Source organism: Vicugna pacos, unplaced genomic scaffold (assembly GCF_048564905.1).
Source record: "Vicugna pacos unplaced genomic scaffold, VicPac4 scaffold_117, whole genome shotgun sequence".
Classification (NCBI taxonomy): domain Eukaryota; kingdom Metazoa; phylum Chordata; class Mammalia; order Artiodactyla; family Camelidae; genus Vicugna; species Vicugna pacos.
In genome coordinates, this window is record NW_027328797.1 from 557797 (window position 1) to 578122 (window position 20326).

Here is a 20326-nt window from a genome sequence, read left to right on the forward strand (position 1 = left end):
TGTGTGTGAAAGCCGTCCTTCACCTAACTTGAAGGGAACACAAAGTTTCTTTTCAGTTGCCAACTCCACTCCATACATATATATGGGGAGGTACAAGCTCCAACTCGGTTTTACAGTGAAAACGGCAGGCTCTTCAAACCGGCACTAGGAAACAGACTGAGAAACCAGAGTAAGGGTTTCTCCTGCAACCCGTTCCCTTTGTGCTGGATGAACGAACGTCTCTCCACATGCTCAGTTCTGAGAGATAAGTGTGTGTGAAAGCCGTCCTTCACCTAGCTTGAAGGGAACACAAAGTTTCTTTTCAGTTGCCAACTCCACTCCATACATATATATGGGGAGGTACAAGCTCCAACTCGGTTTTACAGTGAAAACGGCAGGCACTTCAAACCGGCACTAGGTAACCGACTGAGAAACCAGAGTAAGGGTTTCTCCTGCAACCCGTTCCCTTTGTGCTGGATGAACGAACGTCTCTCCACATGCTCAGTTCTGAGAGATACGTGTGTGTGAAAGCCGTCCTTCACCTAGCTTGAAGGGAACACAAAGTTTCTTTTCAGTTGCCAACTCCACTCCATACATATATATGGGTAGGAACAAGTTCCAACTCCGTTTTACAGTGAAAACGGCAGGCACTTCATACCGGCACTAGGAAACAGACTGAGAAACCAGAGTAAGGGTTTCTCCTGCAACCCGTTCCCTTTGTGCTGGATGAACGAACGTCTCTCCACATGCTCAGTTCTGAGAGATAAGTGTGTGTGAAAGCCGTCCTTCACCTAGCTTGAAGGGAACACAAAGTTTCTTTTCAGTTGCCAACTCCACTCCATACATATATATGGGGAGGTACAAGCTCCAACTCGGTTTTACAGTGAAAACGGCAGGCACTTCAAACCGGCACTAGGAAACTGACTGAGAAACCAGAGTAAGGGTTTCTCCTGCAACACGTTCCCTTTGTGCTGGATGAACGAACGTCTCTCCACATGCTCAGTTCTGAGAGATAAGTGTGTGTGAAAGCCGTCCTTCACCTAGCTTGAAGGGAACACAAAGTTTCTTTTCAGTTGCCAACTCCACTCCATACATATATATGGGGAGGTACAAGCTCCAACTCGGTTTTACAGTGAAAACGGCAGGCACTTCAAACCGGCACTAGGAAACAGACTGAGAAACCAGAGTAAGGGTTTCTCCTGCAACCCGTTCCCTTTGTGCTGGATGAACGAACGTCTCTCCACATGCTCAGTTCTGAGAGATAAGTGTGTGTGAAAGCCGTCCTTCACCTAGCTTGAAGGGAACACAAAGTTTCTTTTCAGTTGCCAACTCCACTCCATACATATATATGGGGAGGTACAAGCTCCAACTCGGTTTTACAGTGAAAACGGCAGGCACTTCAAACCGGCACTAGGAAACAGACTAAGAAACCAGAGTAAGGGTTTCTCCTGCAACCCGTTCCCTTTGTGCTGGATGAAAGAACGTCTCTCCTCATGCTCAGTTCTGAGAGATAAGTGTGTGTGAAAGCCGTCCTTCACCTAGCTTGAAGGGAACACAAAGTTTCTTTTCAGTTGCCAACTCCACTCCATACATATATATGGGGAGGTACAAGCTCCAACTCGGTTTTACAGTGAAAACGGCAGGCACTTCAAACCGGCACTAGGAAACCGACTGAGAAACCAGAGTAAGGGTTTCTCCTGCAACCCGTTCCCTTTGTGCTGGATGAACGAACGTCTCTCCACATGCTCAGTTCTGAGAGATAAGTGTGTGTGAAAGCCGTCCTTCACCTAGCTTGAAGGGAACACAAAGTTTCTTTTCAGTTGCCAACTCCACTCCATACATATATATGGGGAGGTACAAGCTCCAACTCGGTTTTACAGTGAAAACGGCAGGCACTTCAAACCGGCACTAGGAAACAGACTGAGAAACCAGAGTAAGGGTTTCTCCTGCAACCCGTTCCCTTTGTGCTGGATGAACGAACGTCTCTCCACATGCTCAGTTCTGAGAGATAAGTGTGTGTGAAAGCCGTCCTTCACCTAGCTTGAAGGGAACACAAAGTTTCTTTTCAGTTGCCAACTCCACTCCATACATATATATGGGGAGGTACAAGCTCCAACTCGGTTTTACAGTGAAAACGGCAGGCACTTCAAACCGGCAATAGGAAACAGACTGAGAAACCAGAGTAAGGGTTTCACCTGCAACCCGTTCCCTTTGTGCTGGATGAACGAACGTCTCTCCACATGCTCAGTTCTGAGAGATAAGTGTGTGTGAAAGCCGTCCTTCACCTAGCTTGAAGGGAACACAAAGTTTCTTTTCAGTTGCCAACTCCACTCCATACATATATATGGGGAGGTACAAGCTCCAACTCGGTTTTACAGTGAAAACGGCAGGCACTTCAAACCGGCACTAGGAAACAGACTGAGAAACCAGAGTAAGGGTTTCTCCTGCAACCCGTTCCCTTTGTGCTGGATGAACGAACGTCTCTCCACATGCTCAGTTCTGAGAGATAAGTGTGTGTGAAAGCCGTCCTTCACCTAGCTTGAAGGGAACACAAAGTTTCTTTTCAGTTGCCAACTCCACTCCATACATATATATGGGGAGGTACAAACTCCAACTCGGTTTTACAGTGAAAACGGCAGGCACTTCAAACCGGCACTAGGAAACAGACTGAGAAACCAGAGTAAGGGTTTCTCCTGCAACCCGTTCCCTTTGTGCTGGATGAACGAACGTCTCTCCACATGCTCAGTTCTGAGAGATAAGTGAGTGTGAAAGCCGTCCTTCACCTAGCTTGAAGGGAACACAAAGTTTCTTTTCAGTTGCCAACTCCACTCCATACATATATATGGGGAGGTACAAGCTCCAACTCGGTTTTACAGTGAAAACGGCAGGCACTTCAAACCGGCACTAGGAAACCGACTGAGAAACCAGAGTAAGGGTTTCTCCTGCAACCCGTTCCCTTTGTGCTGGATGAACGAACGTCTCTCCACATGCTCAGTTCTGAGAGATAAGTGTGTGTGAAAGCCGTCCTTCACCTAGCTTGAAGGGAACACAAAGTTTCTTTTCAGTTGCCAACTCCACTCCATACATATATATGGGGAGGTACAAGCTCCAACTCGGTTTTACACTGAAAACGGCAGGCACTTCAAACCGGCACTAGGAAACCGACTGAGAAACCAGAGTAAGGGTTTCTCCTGCAACCCGTTCCCTTTGTGCTGGATGAACGAACGTCTCTCCACATGCTCAGTTCTGAGAGATAAGTGTGTGTGAAAGCCGTCCTTCACCTAGCTTGAAGGGAACACAAAGTTTCTTTTCAGTTGCCAACTCCACTCCATACATATATATGGGGAGGTACAAGCTCCAACTCGGTTTTACAGTGAAAACGGCAGGCACTTCAAACCGGCACTAGGAAACAGACTGAGAAACCAGAGTAAGGGTTTCTCCTGCAACCCGTTCCCTTTGTGCTGGATGAACGAACGTCTCTCCACATGCTCAGTTCTGAGAGATAAGTGTGTGTGAAAGCCGTCCTTCACCTAGCTTGAAGGGAACACAAAGTTTCTTTTCAGTTGCCAACTCCACTCAATACATATATATGGGGAGGTACAAGCTCCAACTCGGTTTTACAGTGAAAACGGCAGGCACTTCAAACCGGCACTAGGAAACAGACTGAGAAACCAGAGTAAGGGTTTCTCCTGCAACCCGTTCCCTTTGTGCTGGATGAACGAACGTCTCTCCTCATGCTCAGTTCTGAGAGATAAGTGTGTGTGAAAGCCGTCCTTCACCTAGCTTGAAGGGAACACAAAGTTTCTTTTCAGTTGCCAACTCCACTCCATACATATATATGGGGAGGTACAAGCTCCAACTCGGTTTTACAGTGAAAACGGCAGGCACTTCAAACAGGCACTAGGAAACAGACTGAGAAACCAGAGTAATGGTTTCTCCTGCAACCCGTTCCCTTTGTGCTGGATGAACGAACGTCTCTCCACATGCTCAGTTCTGAGAGATAAGTGTGTGTGATAGCCGTACTTCACCTAGCTTGAAGGGAACACAAAGTTTCTTTTCAGTTGCCAACTCCACTCCATACATATATATGGGGAGGTACAAGCTCCAACTCGGTTTTACAGTGAAAACGGCAGGCACTTCAAACCGGCACTAGGTAACCGACTGAGAAACCAGAGTAAGGGTTTCTCCTGCAACCCGTTCCCTTTGTGCTGGATGAATGAACGTCTCTCCACATGCTCAGTTCTGAGAGATAAGTGTGTGTGAAAGCCGTCCTTCACCTAGCTTGAAGGGAACACAAAGTTTCTTTTCAGTTGCCAACTCCACTCCATACATATATATGGGGAGGTACAAGCTCCAACTCGGTTTTACAGTGAAAACGGCAGGCACTTCAACCCGGCACTAGGAAACCGACTGAGAAACCAGAGTAAGGGTTTCTCCTGCAACCCGTTCCCTTTGTGCTGGATGAACGAACGTCTCTCCACATGCTCAGTTCTGAGAGATAAGTGTGTGTGAAAGCCGTCCTTCACCTAGCTTGAAGGGAACACAAAGTTTCTTTTCAGTTGCCAACTCCACTCCATACATATATATGGGGAGGTACAAGCTCCAACTCGGTTTTACAGTGAAAACGGCAGGCACTTCAAACCGGCACTAGGAAACAGACTGAGAAACCAAAGTAAGGGTTTCTCCTGCAACCCGTTCCCTTTGTGCTGGATGAACGAACGTCTCTCCACATGCTCAGTTCTGAGAGACAAGTGTGTGTGAAAGCCGTCCTTCACATAGCTTGAAGGGAACATAAAGTTTCTTTTCAGTTGCCAACTCCACTCCATACATATATATGGGGAGGTACAAGCTCCAACTCGGTTTTACAGTGAAAACGGCAGGCACTTCAAACTGGCACTAGGAAACCGACTGAGAAACCAGAGTAAGGGTTTCTCCTGCAACCCGTTCCCTTTGTGCTGGATGAACGAACGTCTCTCCACATGCTCAGTTCTGAGAGATAAGTGTGTGTGAAAGCCGTCCTTCACATACCTTGAAGGGAACACAAAGTTTCTTTTCAGTTGCCAACTCAACTCCATACATATATATGGGGAGGTACAAGCTCCAACTCGGTTTTACTGTGAAAACGGCAGGCACTTCAAACCGGCACTATGAAACAGACTGAGAAACCAGAGTAAGGGTTTCTCCTGCAACCCGTTCCCTTTGTGCTGGATGAACGAACGTCTCTCCACATGCTCAGTTCTGAGAGACAAGTGTGTGTGAAAGCCGTCCTTCACATAGCTTGAAGGGAACATAAAGTTTCTTTTCAGTTGCCAACTCCACTCCATACATATATATGGGGAGGTACAAGCTCCAACTCGGTTTTACAGTGAAAACGGCAGGCACTTCAAACCGGCACTAGGAAACAGACTGAGAATCCAGAGAAAGGGTTTCTCCTGCAACAAGTTCCCTTTGTGCTGGATGAACGAACGTCTCTCCACATGCTCAGTTCTGAGAGATAAGTGTGTGTGAAAGCCGTCCTTCACCTAGCTTGAAGGGAACACAAAGTTTCTTTTCAGTTGCCAACTCCACTCCATACATATATATGGGGAGGTACAAGCTCCAACTCGGTTTTACAGTGAAAACGGCAGGCACTTCAAACCGGCACTAGGAAACCGACTGAGAAACCAGAGTAAGGGTTTCTCCTGCAACCCGTTCCCTTTGTGCTGGATGAACGAACGTCTCTCCACATGCTCAGTTCTGAGAGATAAGTGTGTGTGAAAGCCGTCCTTCACCTAGCTTGAAGGGAACACAAAGTTTCTTTTCAGTTGCCAACTCCACTCCATACATATATATGGGGAGGTACAAGCTCCAACTCGGTTTTACAGTGAAAACGGCAGGCACTTCAAACCGGCACTAGGAAACAGACTGAGAAACCAGAGTAAGGGTTTCTCCTGCAACCCGTTCCTTTTGTGCTGGATGAACGAACGTCTCTCCTCATGCTCAGTTCTGAGAGATAAGTGTGTGTGAAAGCCGTCCTTCACCTAGCTTGAAGGGAACACAAAGTTTCTTTTCAGTTGCCAACTCCACTCCATACATATATATGGGGAGGTACAAGCTCCAACTCGGTTTTACAGTGAAAACGGCAGGCACTTTAAACCGGCACTAGGAAACAGACTGAGAAACCAGAGTAAGGGTTTCTCCTGCAACCCGTTCCCTTTGTGCTGGATGAACGAACGTCTCTCCACATGCTCAGTTCTGAGAGATAAGTGTGTGTGAAAGCCGTCCTTCACCTAGCTTGAAGGGAACACAAAGTTTCTTTTCAGTTGCCAACTCCACTCCATACATATATATGGGGAGGTACAAGCTCCAACTCGGTTTTACAGTGAAAACGGCAGGCACTTCAAACCGGCACTAGGTAACCGACTGAGAAACCAGAGTAAGGGTTTCTCCTGCAACCCGTTCCCTTTGTGCTGGATGAACGAACGTCTCTCCACATGCTCAGTTCTGAGAGATAAGTGTGTGTGAAAGCCGTCCTTCACCTAGCTTGAAGGGAACACAAAGTTTCTTTTCAGTTGCCAACTCCACTCCATACATATATATGGGGAGGTACAAGCTCCAACTCGGTTTTACAGTGAAAACGGCAGGCACTTCAAACCGGCACTAGGAAACCGACTGAGAAACCAGAGTAAGGGTTTCTCCTGCAACCCGTTCCCTTTGTGCTGGATGAACGAACGTCTCTCCACATGCTCAGTTCTGAGAGATAAGTGTGTGTGAAAGCCGTCCTTCACCTAGCTTGAAGGGAACACAAAGTTTCTTTTCAGTTGCCAACTCCACTCCATACATATATATGGGGAGGTACAAGCTCCAACTCGGTTTTACAGTGAAAACGGCAGGCACTTCAAACCGGCACTAGGAAACAGACTGAGAAACCAGAGTAAGGGTTTCTCCTGCAACCCGTTCCCTTTGTGCTGGATGAACGAACGTCTCTCCTCATGCTCAGTTCTGAGAGATAAGTGTGTGTGAAAGCCGTCCTTCACCTAACTTGAAGGGAACACAAAGTTTCTTTTCAGTTGCCAACTCCACTCCATACATATATATGGGGAGGTACAAGCTCCAACTCGGTTTTACAGTGAAAACGGCAGGCACTTCAAACCGGCAATAGGAAACAGACTGAGAAACCAGAGTAAGGGTTTCACCTGCAACCCGTTCCCTTTGTGCTGGATGAACGAACGTCTCTCCACATGCTCAGTTCTGAGAGATAAGTGTGTGTGAAAGCCGTCCTTCACCTAGCTTGAAGGGAACACAAAGTTTCTTTTCAGTTGCCAACTCCACTCCATACATATATATGGGGAGGTACAAGCTCCAACTCGGTTTTACAGTGAAAACGGCAGGCACTTCAAACCGGCACTAGGAAACAGACTGAGAAACCAGAGTAAGGGTTTCTCCTGCAACCCGTTCCCTTTGTGCTGGATGAACGAACGTCTCTCCTCATGCTCAGTTCTGAGAGATAAGTGTGTGTGAAAGCCGTCCTTCACCTAACTTGAAGGGAACACAAAGTTTCTTTTCAGTTGCCAACTCCACTCCATACATATATATGGGGAGGTACAAGCTCCAACTCGGTTTTACAGTGAAAACGGCAGGCACTTCAAACCGGCAATAGGAAACAGACTGAGAAACCAGAGTAAGGGTTTCACCTGCAACCCGTTCCCTTTGTGCTGGATGAACGAACGTCTCTCCACATGCTCAGTTCTGAGAGATAAGTGTGTGTGAAAGCCGTCCTTCACCTAGCTTGAAGGGAACACAAAGTTTCTTTTCAGTTGCCAACTCCACTCCATACATATATATGGGGAGGTACAAGCTCCAACTCGGTTTTACAGTGAAAACGGCAGGCACTTCAAACCGGCACTAGGAAACAGACTGAGAAACCAGAGTAAGGGTTTCTCCTGCAACCCGTTCCCTTTGTGCTGGATGAACGAACGTCTCTCCACATGCTCAGTTCTGAGAGATAAGTGTGTGTGAAAGCCGTCCTTCACCTAGCTTGAAGGGAACACAAAGTTTCTTTTCAGTTGCCAACTCCACTCCATACATATATATGGGGAGGTACAAACTCCAACTCGGTTTTACAGTGAAAACGGCAGGCACTTCAAACCGGCACTAGGAAACAGACTGAGAAACCAGAGTAAGGGTTTCTCCTGCAACCCGTTCCCTTTGTGCTGGATGAACGAACGTCTCTCCACATGCTCAGTTCTGAGAGATAAGTGAGTGTGAAAGCCGTCCTTCACCTAGCTTGAAGGGAACACAAAGTTTCTTTTCAGTTGCCAACTCCACTCCATACATATATATGGGGAGGTACAAGCTCCAACTCGGTTTTACAGTGAAAACGGCAGGCACTTCAAACCGGCACTAGGAAACCGACTGAGAAACCAGAGTAAGGGTTTCTCCTGCAACCCGTTCCCTTTGTGCTGGATGAACGAACGTCTCTCCACATGCTCAGTTCTGAGAGATAAGTGTGTGTGAAAGCCGTCCTTCACCTAGCTTGAAGGGAACACAAAGTTTCTTTTCAGTTGCCAACTCCACTCCATACATATATATGGGGAGGTACAAGCTCCAACTCGGTTTTACACTGAAAACGGCAGGCACTTCAAACCGGCACTAGGAAACCGACTGAGAAACCAGAGTAAGGGTTTCTCCTGCAACCCGTTCCCTTTGTGCTGGATGAACGAACGTCTCTCCACATGCTCAGTTCTGAGAGATAAGTGTGTGTGAAAGCCGTCCTTCACCTAGCTTGAAGGGAACACAAAGTTTCTTTTCAGTTGCCAACTCCACTCCATACATATATATGGGGAGGTACAAGCTCCAACTCGGTTTTACAGTGAAAACGGCAGGCACTTCAAACCGGCACTAGGAAACAGACTGAGAAACCAGAGTAAGGGTTTCTCCTGCAACCCGTTCCCTTTGTGCTGGATGAACGAACGTCTCTCCACATGCTCAGTTCTGAGAGATAAGTGTGTGTGAAAGCCGTCCTTCACCTAGCTTGAAGGGAACACAAAGTTTCTTTTCAGTTGCCAACTCCACTCAATACATATATATGGGGAGGTACAAGCTCCAACTCGGTTTTACAGTGAAAACGGCAGGCACTTCAAACCGGCACTAGGAAACAGACTGAGAAACCAGAGTAAGGGTTTCTCCTGCAACCCGTTCCCTTTGTGCTGGATGAACGAACGTCTCTCCTCATGCTCAGTTCTGAGAGATAAGTGTGTGTGAAAGCCGTCCTTCACCTAGCTTGAAGGGAACACAAAGTTTCTTTTCAGTTGCCAACTCCACTCCATACATATATATGGGGAGGTACAAGCTCCAACTCGGTTTTACAGTGAAAACGGCAGGCACTTCAAACAGGCACTAGGAAACAGACTGAGAAACCAGAGTAATGGTTTCTCCTGCAACCCGTTCCCTTTGTGCTGGATGAACGAACGTCTCTCCACATGCTCAGTTCTGAGAGATAAGTGTGTGTGATAGCCGTACTTCACCTAGCTTGAAGGGAACACAAAGTTTCTTTTCAGTTGCCAACTCCACTCCATACATATATATGGGGAGGTACAAGCTCCAACTCGGTTTTACAGTGAAAACGGCAGGCACTTCAATCCGGCACTAGGTAACCGACTGAGAAACCAGAGTAAGGGTTTCTCCTGCAACCCGTTCCCTTTGTGCTGGATGAATGAACGTCTCTCCACATGCTCAGTTCTGAGAGATAAGTGTGTGTGAAAGCCGTCCTTCACCTAGCTTGAAGGGAACACAAAGTTTCTTTTCAGTTGCCAACTCCACTCCATACATATATATGGGGAGGTACAAGCTCCAACTCGGTTTTACAGTGAAAACGGCAGGCACTTCAACCCGGCACTAGGAAACCGACTGAGAAACCAGAGTAAGGGTTTCTCCTGCAACCCGTTCCCTTTGTGCTGGATGAACGAACGTCTCTCCACATGCTCAGTTCTGAGAGATAAGTGTGTGTGAAAGCCGTCCTTCACCTAGCTTGAAGGGAACACAAAGTTTCTTTTCAGTTGCCAACTCCACTCCATACATATATATGGGGAGGTACAAGCTCCAACTCGGTTTTACAGTGAAAACGGCAGGCACTTCAAACCGGCACTAGGAAACAGACTGAGAAACCAAAGTAAGGGTTTCTCCTGCAACCCGTTCCCTTTGTGCTGGATGAACGAACGTCTCTCCACATGCTCAGTTCTGAGAGACAAGTGTGTGTGAAAGCCGTCCTTCACATAGCTTGAAGGGAACATAAAGTTTCTTTTCAGTTGCCAACTCCACTCCATACATATATATGGGGAGGTACAAGCTCCAACTCGGTTTTACAGTGAAAACGGCAGGCACTTCAAACTGGCACTAGGAAACCGACTGAGAAACCAGAGTAAGGGTTTCTCCTGCAACCCGTTCCCTTTGTGCTGGATGAACGAACGTCTCTCCACATGCTCAGTTCTGAGAGATAAGTGTGTGTGAAAGCCGTCCTTCACATACCTTGAAGGGAACACAAAGTTTCTTTTCAGTTGCCAACTCAACTCCATACATATATATGGGGAGGTACAAGCTCCAACTCGGTTTTACTGTGAAAACGGCAGGCACTTCAAACCGGCACTATGAAACAGACTGAGAAACCAGAGTAAGGGTTTCTCCTGCAACCCGTTCCCTTTGTGCTGGATGAACGAACGTCTCTCCACATGCTCAGTTCTGAGAGACAAGTGTGTGTGAAAGCCGTCCTTCACATAGCTTGAAGGGAACATAAAGTTTCTTTTCAGTTGCCAACTCCACTCCATACATATATATGGGGAGGTACAAGCTCCAACTCGGTTTTACAGTGAAAACGGCAGGCACTTCAAACCGGCACTAGGAAACAGACTGAGAATCCGGAGAAAGGGTTTCTCCTGCAACAAGTTCCCTTTGTGCTGGATGAACGAACGTCTCTCCACATGCTCAGTTCTGAGAGATAAGTGTGTGTGAAAGCCGTCCTTCACCTAGCTTGAAGGGAACACAAAGTTTCTTTTCAGTTGCCAACTCCACTCCATACATATATATGGGGAGGTACAAGCTCCAACTCGGTTTTACAGTGAAAACGGCAGGCACTTCAAACCGGCACTAGGAAACCGACTGAGAAACCAGAGTAAGGGTTTCTCCTGCAACCCGTTCCCTTTGTGCTGGATGAACGAACGTCTCTCCACATGCTCAGTTCTGAGAGATAAGTGTGTGTGAAAGCCGTCCTTCACCTAGCTTGAAGGGAACACAAAGTTTCTTTTCAGTTGCCAACTCCACTCCATACATATATATGGGGAGGTACAAGCTCCAACTCGGTTTTACAGTGAAAACGGCAGGCACTTCAAACCGGCACTAGGAAACAGACTGAGAAACCAGAGTAAGGGTTTCTCCTGCAACCCGTTCCTTTTGTGCTGGATGAACGAACGTCTCTCCTCATGCTCAGTTCTGAGAGATAAGTGTGTGTGAAAGCCGTCCTTCACCTAGCTTGAAGGGAACACAAAGTTTCTTTTCAGTTGCCAACTCCACTCCATACATATATATGGGGAGGTACAAGCTCCAACTCGGTTTTACAGTGAAAACGGCAGGCACTTTAAACCGGCACTAGGAAACAGACTGAGAAACCAGAGTAAGGGTTTCTCCTGCAACCCGTTCCCTTTGTGCTGGATGAACGAACGTCTCTCCACATGCTCAGTTCTGAGAGATAAGTGTGTGTGAAAGCCGTCCTTCACCTAGCTTGAAGGGAACACAAAGTTTCTTTTCAGTTGCCAACTCCACTCCATACATATATATGGGGAGGTACAAGCTCCAACTCGGTTTTACAGTGAAAACGGCAGGCACTTCAAACCGGCACTAGGTAACCGACTGAGAAACCAGAGTAAGGGTTTCTCCTGCAACCCGTTCCCTTTGTGCTGGATGAACGAACGTCTCTCCACATGCTCAGTTCTGAGAGATAAGTGTGTGTGAAAGCCGTCCTTCACCTAGCTTGAAGGGAACACAAAGTTTCTTTTCAGTTGCCAACTCCACTCCATACATATATATGGGGAGGTACAAGCTCCAACTCGGTTTTACAGTGAAAACGGCAGGCACTTCAAACCGGCACTAGGAAACCGACTGAGAAACCAGAGTAAGGGTTTCTCCTGCAACCCGTTCCCTTTGTGCTGGATGAACGAACGTCTCTCCACATGCTCAGTTCTGAGAGATAAGTGTGTGTGAAAGCCGTCCTTCACCTAGCTTGAAGGGAACACAAAGTTTCTTTTCAGTTGCCAACTCCACTCCATACATATATATGGGGAGGTACAAGCTCCAACTCGGTTTTACAGTGAAAACGGCAGGCACTTCAAACCGGCACTAGGAAACAGACTGAGAAACCAGAGTAAGGGTTTCTCCTGCAACCCGTTCCCTTTGTGCTGGATGAACGAACGTCTCTCCTCATGCTCAGTTCTGAGAGATAAGTGTGTGTGAAAGCCGTCCTTCACCTAACTTGAAGGGAACACAAAGTTTCTTTTCAGTTGCCAACTCCACTCCATACATATATATGGGGAGGTACAAGCTCCAACTCGGTTTTACAGTGAAAACGGCAGGCACTTCAAACCGGCACTAGGAAACCGACTGAGAAACCAGAGTAAGGGTTTCTCCTGCAACCCGTTCCCTTTGTGCTGGATGAACGAACGTCTCTCCACATGCTCAGTTCTGAGAGATAAGTGTGTGTGAAAGCCGTCCTTCACTTAGCTTGAAGGGAACACAAAGTTTCTTTTCAGTTGCCAACTCCACTCCATACATATATATGGGGAGGTACAAGCTCCAACTCGGTTTTACTGTGAAAACGGCAGGCACTTCAAACCGGCACTATGAAACAGACTGAGAAACCAGAGTAAGGGTTTCTCCTGCAACCCGTTCCCTTTGTGCTGGATGAACGAAGGTCTCTCCACATGCTCAGTTCTGAGAGATAAGTGTGTGTGAAAGCCGTCCTTTACCTAGCTTGAAGGGAACACAAAGTTTCTTTTCAGTTGCCAACTCCACTCCATACATATATATGGGGAGGTACAAGCTCCAACTCGGTTTTACAGTGAAAACATCAGGCACTTCAAACCGGCACTAGGAAACAGACTGAGAAACCAAAGTAAGGGTTTCTCCTGCAACCCGTTCCCTTTGTGCTGGATGAACGAACGTCTCTCCACATGCTCAGTTCTGAGAGACAAGTGTGTGTGAAAGCCGTCCTTCACATAGCTTGAAGGGAACATAAAGTTTCTTTTCAGTTGCCAACTCCACTCCATACATATATATGGGGAGGTACAAGCTCCAACTCGGTTTTACAGTGAAAACGGCAGGCACTTCAAACCGGCACTAGGAAACAGACTGAGAATCCAGAGAAAGGGTTTCTCCTGCAACCCGTTCCCTTTGTGCTGGATGAACGAACGTCTCTCCACATGCTCAGTTCTGAGAGATAAGTGTGTGTGAAAGCCGTCCTTCACCTAGCTTGAAGGGAACACAAAGTTTCTTTTCAGTTGCCAACTCCACTCCATACATATATATGGGGAGGTACAAGCTCCAACTCGGTTTTACAGTGAAAACGGCAGGCACTTCAAACCGGCACTAGGAAACCGACTGAGAAACCAGAGTAAGGGTTTCTCCTGCAACCCGTTCCCTTTGTGCTGGATGAACGAACGTCTCTCCACATGCTCAGTTCTGAGAGATAAGTGTGTGTGAAAGCCGTCCTTCACCTAGCTTGAAGGGAACACAAAGTTTCTTTTCAGTTGCCAACTCCACTCCATACATATATATGGGGAGGTACAAGCTCCAACTCGGTTTTACAGTGAAAACGGCAGGCACTTCAAACCGGCACTAGGAAACAGACTGAGAAACCAGAGGAAGGGTTTCTCCTGCAACCCGTTCCCTTTGTGCTGGATGAACGAACGTCTCTCCACATGCTCAGTTCTGAGAGATAAGTGTGTGTGAAAGCCGTCCTTCACCTAGCTTGAAGGGAACACAAAGTTTCTTTTCAGTTGCCAACTCCACTCCATACATATATATGGGGAAGTACAAGCTCCAACTCGGTTTTATAGTGAAAACGGCAGGCACTTCAAACCGGCACTAGGAAACAGACTGAGAAACCAGAGTAAGGGTTTCTCCTGCAACCCGTTCCCTTTGTGCTGGATGAACGAACGTCTCTCCACATGCTCAGTTCTGAGAGATAAGTGTGTGTGAAAGCCGTCCTTCACCTAGCTTGAAGGGAACACAAAGTTACTTTTCAGTTGCCAACTCCACTCCATACATATATATGGGGAGGTACAATCTCCAACTCGGTTTTACAGTGAAAACGGCAGGCACTTCAAACCGGCACTAGGAAACAGACTGAGAAACCAGAGTAAGGGTTTCTCCTGCAACCCGTTCCCTTTGTGCTGGATGAACGAACGTCTCTCCACATGCTCAGTTCTGAGAGATAAGTGTGTGTGAAAGCCGTCCTTCACCTAGCTTGAAGGGAACACAAAGTTTCTTTTCAGTTGCCAACTCCACTCCATACATATATATGGGGAGGTACAAGCTCCAACTCGGTTTTACAGTGAAAACGGCAGGCACTTCAAACCGGCACTAGGAAACAGACTGAGAAACCAGAGTAAGGGTTTCTCCTGCAACCCGTTCCCTTTGTGCTGGATGAACGAACGTCTCTCCACATGCTCAGTTCTGAGAGATAAGTGTGTGTGAAAGCCGTCCTTCACCTAGCTTGAAGGGAACACAAAGTTTCTTTTCAGTTGCCAACTCCACTCCATACATATATATGGGGAGGTACAAGCTCCAACTCGGTTTTACAGTGAAAACGGCAGGCACTTCAAACCGGCACTAGGAAACAGACTGAGAATCCAGAGAAAGGGTTTCTCCTGCAACAAGTTCCCTTTGTGCTGGATGAACGAACGTCTCTCCACATGCTCAGTTCTGAGAGATAAGTGTGTGTGAAAGCCGTCCTTCACCTAGCTTGAAGGGAACACAAAGTTTCTTTTCAGTTGCCAACTCCACTCCATACATATATATGGGGAGGTACAAGCTCCAACTCGGTTTTACAGTGAAAACGGCAGGCACTTCAAACCGGCACTAGGAAACCGACTGAGAAACCAGAGTAAGGGTTTCTCCTGCAACCCGTTCCCTTTGTGCTGGATGAACGAACGTCTCTCCACATGCTCAGTTCTGAGAGATAAGTGTGTGTGAAAGCCGTCCTTCACCTAGCTTGAAGGGAACACAAAGTTTCTTTTCAGTTGCCAACTCCACTCCATACATATATATGGGGAGGTACAAGCTCCAACTCGGTTTTACAGTGAAAACGGCAGGCACTTCAAACCGGCACTAGGAAACAGACTGAGAAACCAGAGTAAGGGTTTCTCCTGCAACCCGTTCCTTTTGTGCTGGATGAACGAACGTCTCTCCTCATGCTCAGTTCTGAGAGATAAGTGTGTGTGAAAGCCGTCCTTCACCTAGCTTGAAGGGAACACAAAGTTTCTTTTCAGTTGCCAACTCCACTCCATACATATATATGGGGAGGTACAAGCTCCAACTCGGTTTTACAGTGAAAACGGCAGGCACTTTAAACCGGCACTAGGAAACAGACTGAGAAACCAGAGTAAGGGTTTCTCCTGCAACCCGTTCCCTTTGTGCTGGATGAACGAACGTCTCTCCACATGCTCAGTTCTGAGAGATAAGTGTGTGTGAAAGCCGTCCTTCACCTAGCTTGAAGGGAACACAAAGTTTCTTTTCAGTTGCCAACTCCACTCCATACATATATATGGGGAGGTACAAGCTCCAACTCGGTTTTACAGTGAAAACGGCAGGCACTTCAAACCGGCACTAGGTAACCGACTGAGAAACCAGAGTAAGGGTTTCTCCTGCAACCCGTTCCCTTTGTGCTGGATGAACGAACGTCTCTCCACATGCTCAGTTCTGAGAGATAAGTGTGTGTGAAAGCCGTCCTTCACCTAGCTTGAAGGGAACACAAAGTTTCTTTTCAGTTGCCAACTCCACTCCATACATATATATGGGGAGGTACAAGCTCCAACTCGGTTTTACAGTGAAAACGGCAGGCACTTCAAACCGGCACTAGGAAACCGACTGAGAAACCAGAGTAAGGGTTTCTCCTGCAACCCGTTCCCTTTGTGCTGGATGAACGAACGTCTCTCCACATGCTCAGTTCTGAGAGATAAGTGTGTGTGAAAGCCGTCCTTCACCTAGCTTGAAGGGAACACAAAGTTTCTTTTCAGTTGCCAACTCCACTCCATACATATATATGGGGAGGTACAAGCTCCAACTCGGTTTTACAGTGAAAACGGCAGGCACTTCAAACCGGCACTAGGAAACAGACTGAGAAACCAGAGTAAGGGTTTCTCCTGCAACCCGTTCCCTTTGTGCTGGATGAACGAACGTCTCTCCTCATGCTCAGTTCTGAGAGATAAGTGTGTGTGAAAGCCGTCCTTCACCTAACTTGAAGGGAACACAAAGTTTCTTTTCAGTTGCCAACTCCACTCCATACATATATATGGGGAGGTACAAGCTCCAACTCGGTTTTACAGTGAAAACGGCAGGCACTTCAAACCGGCACTAGGAAACCGACTGAGAAACCAGAGTAAGGGTTTCTCCTGCAACCCGTTCCCTTTGTGCTGGATGAACGAACGTCTCTCCACATGCTCAGTTCTGAGAGATAAGTGTGTGTGAAAGCCGTCCTTCACTTAGCTTGAAGGGAACACAAAGTTTCTTTTCAGTTGCCAACTCCACTCCATACATATATATGGGGAGGTACAAGCTCCAACTCGGTTTTACTGTGAAAACGGCAGGCACTTCAAACCGGCACTATGAAACAGACTGAGAAACCAGAGTAAGGGTTTCTCCTGCAACCCGTTCCCTTTGTGCTGGATGAACGAAGGTCTCTCCACATGCTCAGTTCTGAGAGATAAGTGTGTGTGAAAGCCGTCCTTTACCTAGCTTGAAGGGAACACAAAGTTTCTTTTCAGTTGCCAACTCCACTCCATACATATATATGGGGAGGTACAAGCTCCAACTCGGTTTTACAGTGAAAACATCAGGCACTTCAAACCGGCACTAGGAAACAGACTGAGAAACCAAAGTAAGGGTTTCTCCTGCAACCCGTTCCCTTTGTGCTGGATGAACGAACGTCTCTCCACATGCTCAGTTCTGAGAGACAAGTGTGTGTGAAAGCCGTCCTTCACATAGCTTGAAGGGAACATAAAGTTTCTTTTCAGTTGCCAACTCCACTCCATACATATATATGGGGAGGTACAAGCTCCAACTCGGTTTTACAGTGAAAACGGCAGGCACTTCAAACCGGCACTAGGAAACAGACTGAGAATCCAGAGAAAGGGTTTCTCCTGCAACCCGTTCCCTTTGTGCTGGATGAACGAACGTCTCTCCACATGCTCAGTTCTGAGAGATAAGTGTGTGTGAAAGCCGTCCTTCACCTAGCTTGAAGGGAACACAAAGTTTCTTTTCAGTTGCCAACTCCACTCCATACATATATATGGGGAGGTACAAGCTCCAACTCGGTTTTACAGTGAAAACGGCAGGCACTTCAAACCGGCACTAGGAAACCGACTGAGAAACCAGAGTAAGGGTTTCTCCTGCAACCCGTTCCCTTTGTGCTGGATGAACGAACGTCTCTCCACATGCTCAGTTCTGAGAGATAAGTGTGTGTGAAAGCCGTCCTTCACCTAGCTTGAAGGGAACACAAAGTTTCTTTTCAGTTGCCAACTCCACTCCATACATATATATGGGGAGGTACAAGCTCCAACTCGGTTTTACAGTGAAAACGGCAGGCACTTCAAACCGGCACTAGGAAACAGACTGAGAAACCAGAGGAAGGGTTTCTCCTGCAACCCGTTCCCTTTGTGCTGGATGAACGAACGTCTCTCCACATGCTCAGTTCTGAGAGATAAGTGTGTGTGAAAGCCGTCCTTCACCTAGCTTGAAGGGAACACAAAGTTTCTTTTCAGTTGCCAACTCCACTCCATACATATATATGGGGAGGTACAAGCTCCAACTCGGTTTTATAGTGAAAACGGCAGGCACTTCAAACCGGCACTAGGAAACAGACTGAGAAACCAGAGTAAGGGTTTCTCCTGCAACCCGTTCCCTTTGTGCTGGATGAACGAACGTCTCTCCACATGCTCAGTTCTGAGAGATAAGTGTGTGTGAAAGCCGTCCTTCACCTAGCTTGAAGGGAACACAAAGTTACTTTTCAGTTGCCAACTCCACTCCATACATATATATGGGGAGGTACAATCTCCAACTCGGTTTTACAGTGAAAACGGCAGGCACTTCAAACCGGCACTAGGAAACAGACTGAGAAACCAGAGTAAGGGTTTCTCCTGCAACCCGTTCCCTTTGTGCTGGATGAACGAACGTCTCTCCACATGCTCAGTTCTGAGAGATAAGTGTGTGTGAAAGCCGTCCTTCACCTAGCTTGAAGGGAACACAAAGTTTCTTTTCAGTTGCCAACTCCACTCCATACATATATATGGGGAGGTACAAGCTCCAACTCGGTTTTACACTGAAAACGGCAGGCACTTCAAACCGGCACTAGGAAACAGACTGAGAAACCAGAGTAAGGGTTTCTCCTGCAACCCGTTCCCTTTGTGCTGGATGAACGAACGTCTCTCCACATGCTCAGTTCTGAGAGATAAGTGTGTGTGAAAGCCGTCCTTCACCTAGCTTGAAGGGAACACAAAGTTTCTTTTCAGTTGCCAACTCCACTCCATACATATATATGGGGAGGTACAAGCTCCAACTCGGTTTTACAGTGAAAACGGCAGGCACTTCAAACCGGCACTAGGAAACAGACTGAGAAACCAGAGTCAGGGTTTCTCCTGCAACCCGTTCCCTTTGTGCTGGATGAACGAACGTCTCTCCACATGCTCAGTTCTGAGAGATAAGTGTGTGTGAAAGCCGTCCTTCACCTAGCTTGAAGGGAACACAAAGTTTCTTTTCAGTTGCCAACTCCACTCCATACATATATATGGGGAGGTACAAGCTCCAACTCGGTTTTACAGTGAAAACGGCAGGCACTTCAAACCGGCACTAGGAAACCGACTGAGAAACCAGAGTAAGGGTTTCTCCTGCAACCCGTTCCCTTTGTGCTGGATGAACGAACGTCTCTCCACATGCTCAGTTCTGAGAGATAAGTGAGTGTGAAAGCCGTCCTTCACCTAGCTTGAAGGGAACACAAAGTTTCTTTTCAGTTGCCAACTCCACTCCATACATATATATGGGGAGGTACAAGCTCCAACTCGGTTTTACAGTGAAAACGGCAGGCACTTCAAACCGGCACTAGGAAACAGACTGAGAAACCAGAGTAAGGGTTTCTCCTGCAACCCGTTCCCTTTGTGCTGGATGAACGAACGTCTCTCCACATGCTCAGTTCTGAGAGATAAGTGTGTGTGAAAGCCGTCCTTCACCTAGCTTGAAGGGAACACAAAGTTTCTTTTCAGTTGCCAACTCCACTCCATACATATATATGGGGAGGTACAAGCTCCAACTCGGTTTTACAGTGAAAACGGCAGGCACTTCAAACCGGCACTAGGAAACCGACTGAGAAACCAGAGTAAGGGTTTCTCCTGCAACCCGTTCCCTTTGTGCTGGATGAACGAACGTCTCTCCACATGCTCAGTTCTGAGAGATAAGTGTGTGTGAAAGCCGTCCTTCACCTAGATTGAAGGGAACACAAAGTTTCTTTTCAGTTGCCAACTCCACTCCATACATATATATGGGGAGGTACAAGCTCCAACTCGGTTTTACAGTGAAAACGGCAGGCACTTCAAACCGGCAGTAGGAAACAGACTGAGAAACCAGAGTAAGGGTTTCTCCTGCAAACCGTTCCTTTTGTGCTGGATGAACGAACGTCTCTCCACATGCTCAGTTCTGAGAGATAAGTGTGTGTGAAAGCCGTCCTTCACCTAGCTTGAAGGGAACACAAAGTTTCTTTTCAGTTGCCAACTCCACCGATACATATATATGGGGAGGAACAAGTTCCATCTCGGTTTTACAGTGAAAACGGCAGGCACTTCATACCGGCACTAGGAAACAGACTGAGAAACCAGAGTAAGTGTTTCTCCTGCAACCCGTTCCCTTTGTGCTGGATGAACGAACGTCTCTCCACATGCTCAGTTCTGAGAGATAAGTGTGTGTGAAAGCCGTCCTTCACCTAGCTTGAAGGGAACACAAAGTTTCTTTTCAGTTGCCAACTCCACTCCATACATATATATGGGGAGGTACAAGCTCCAACTCGGTTTTACACTGAAAACGGCAGGCACTTCAAACCGGCACTAGGAAACCGACT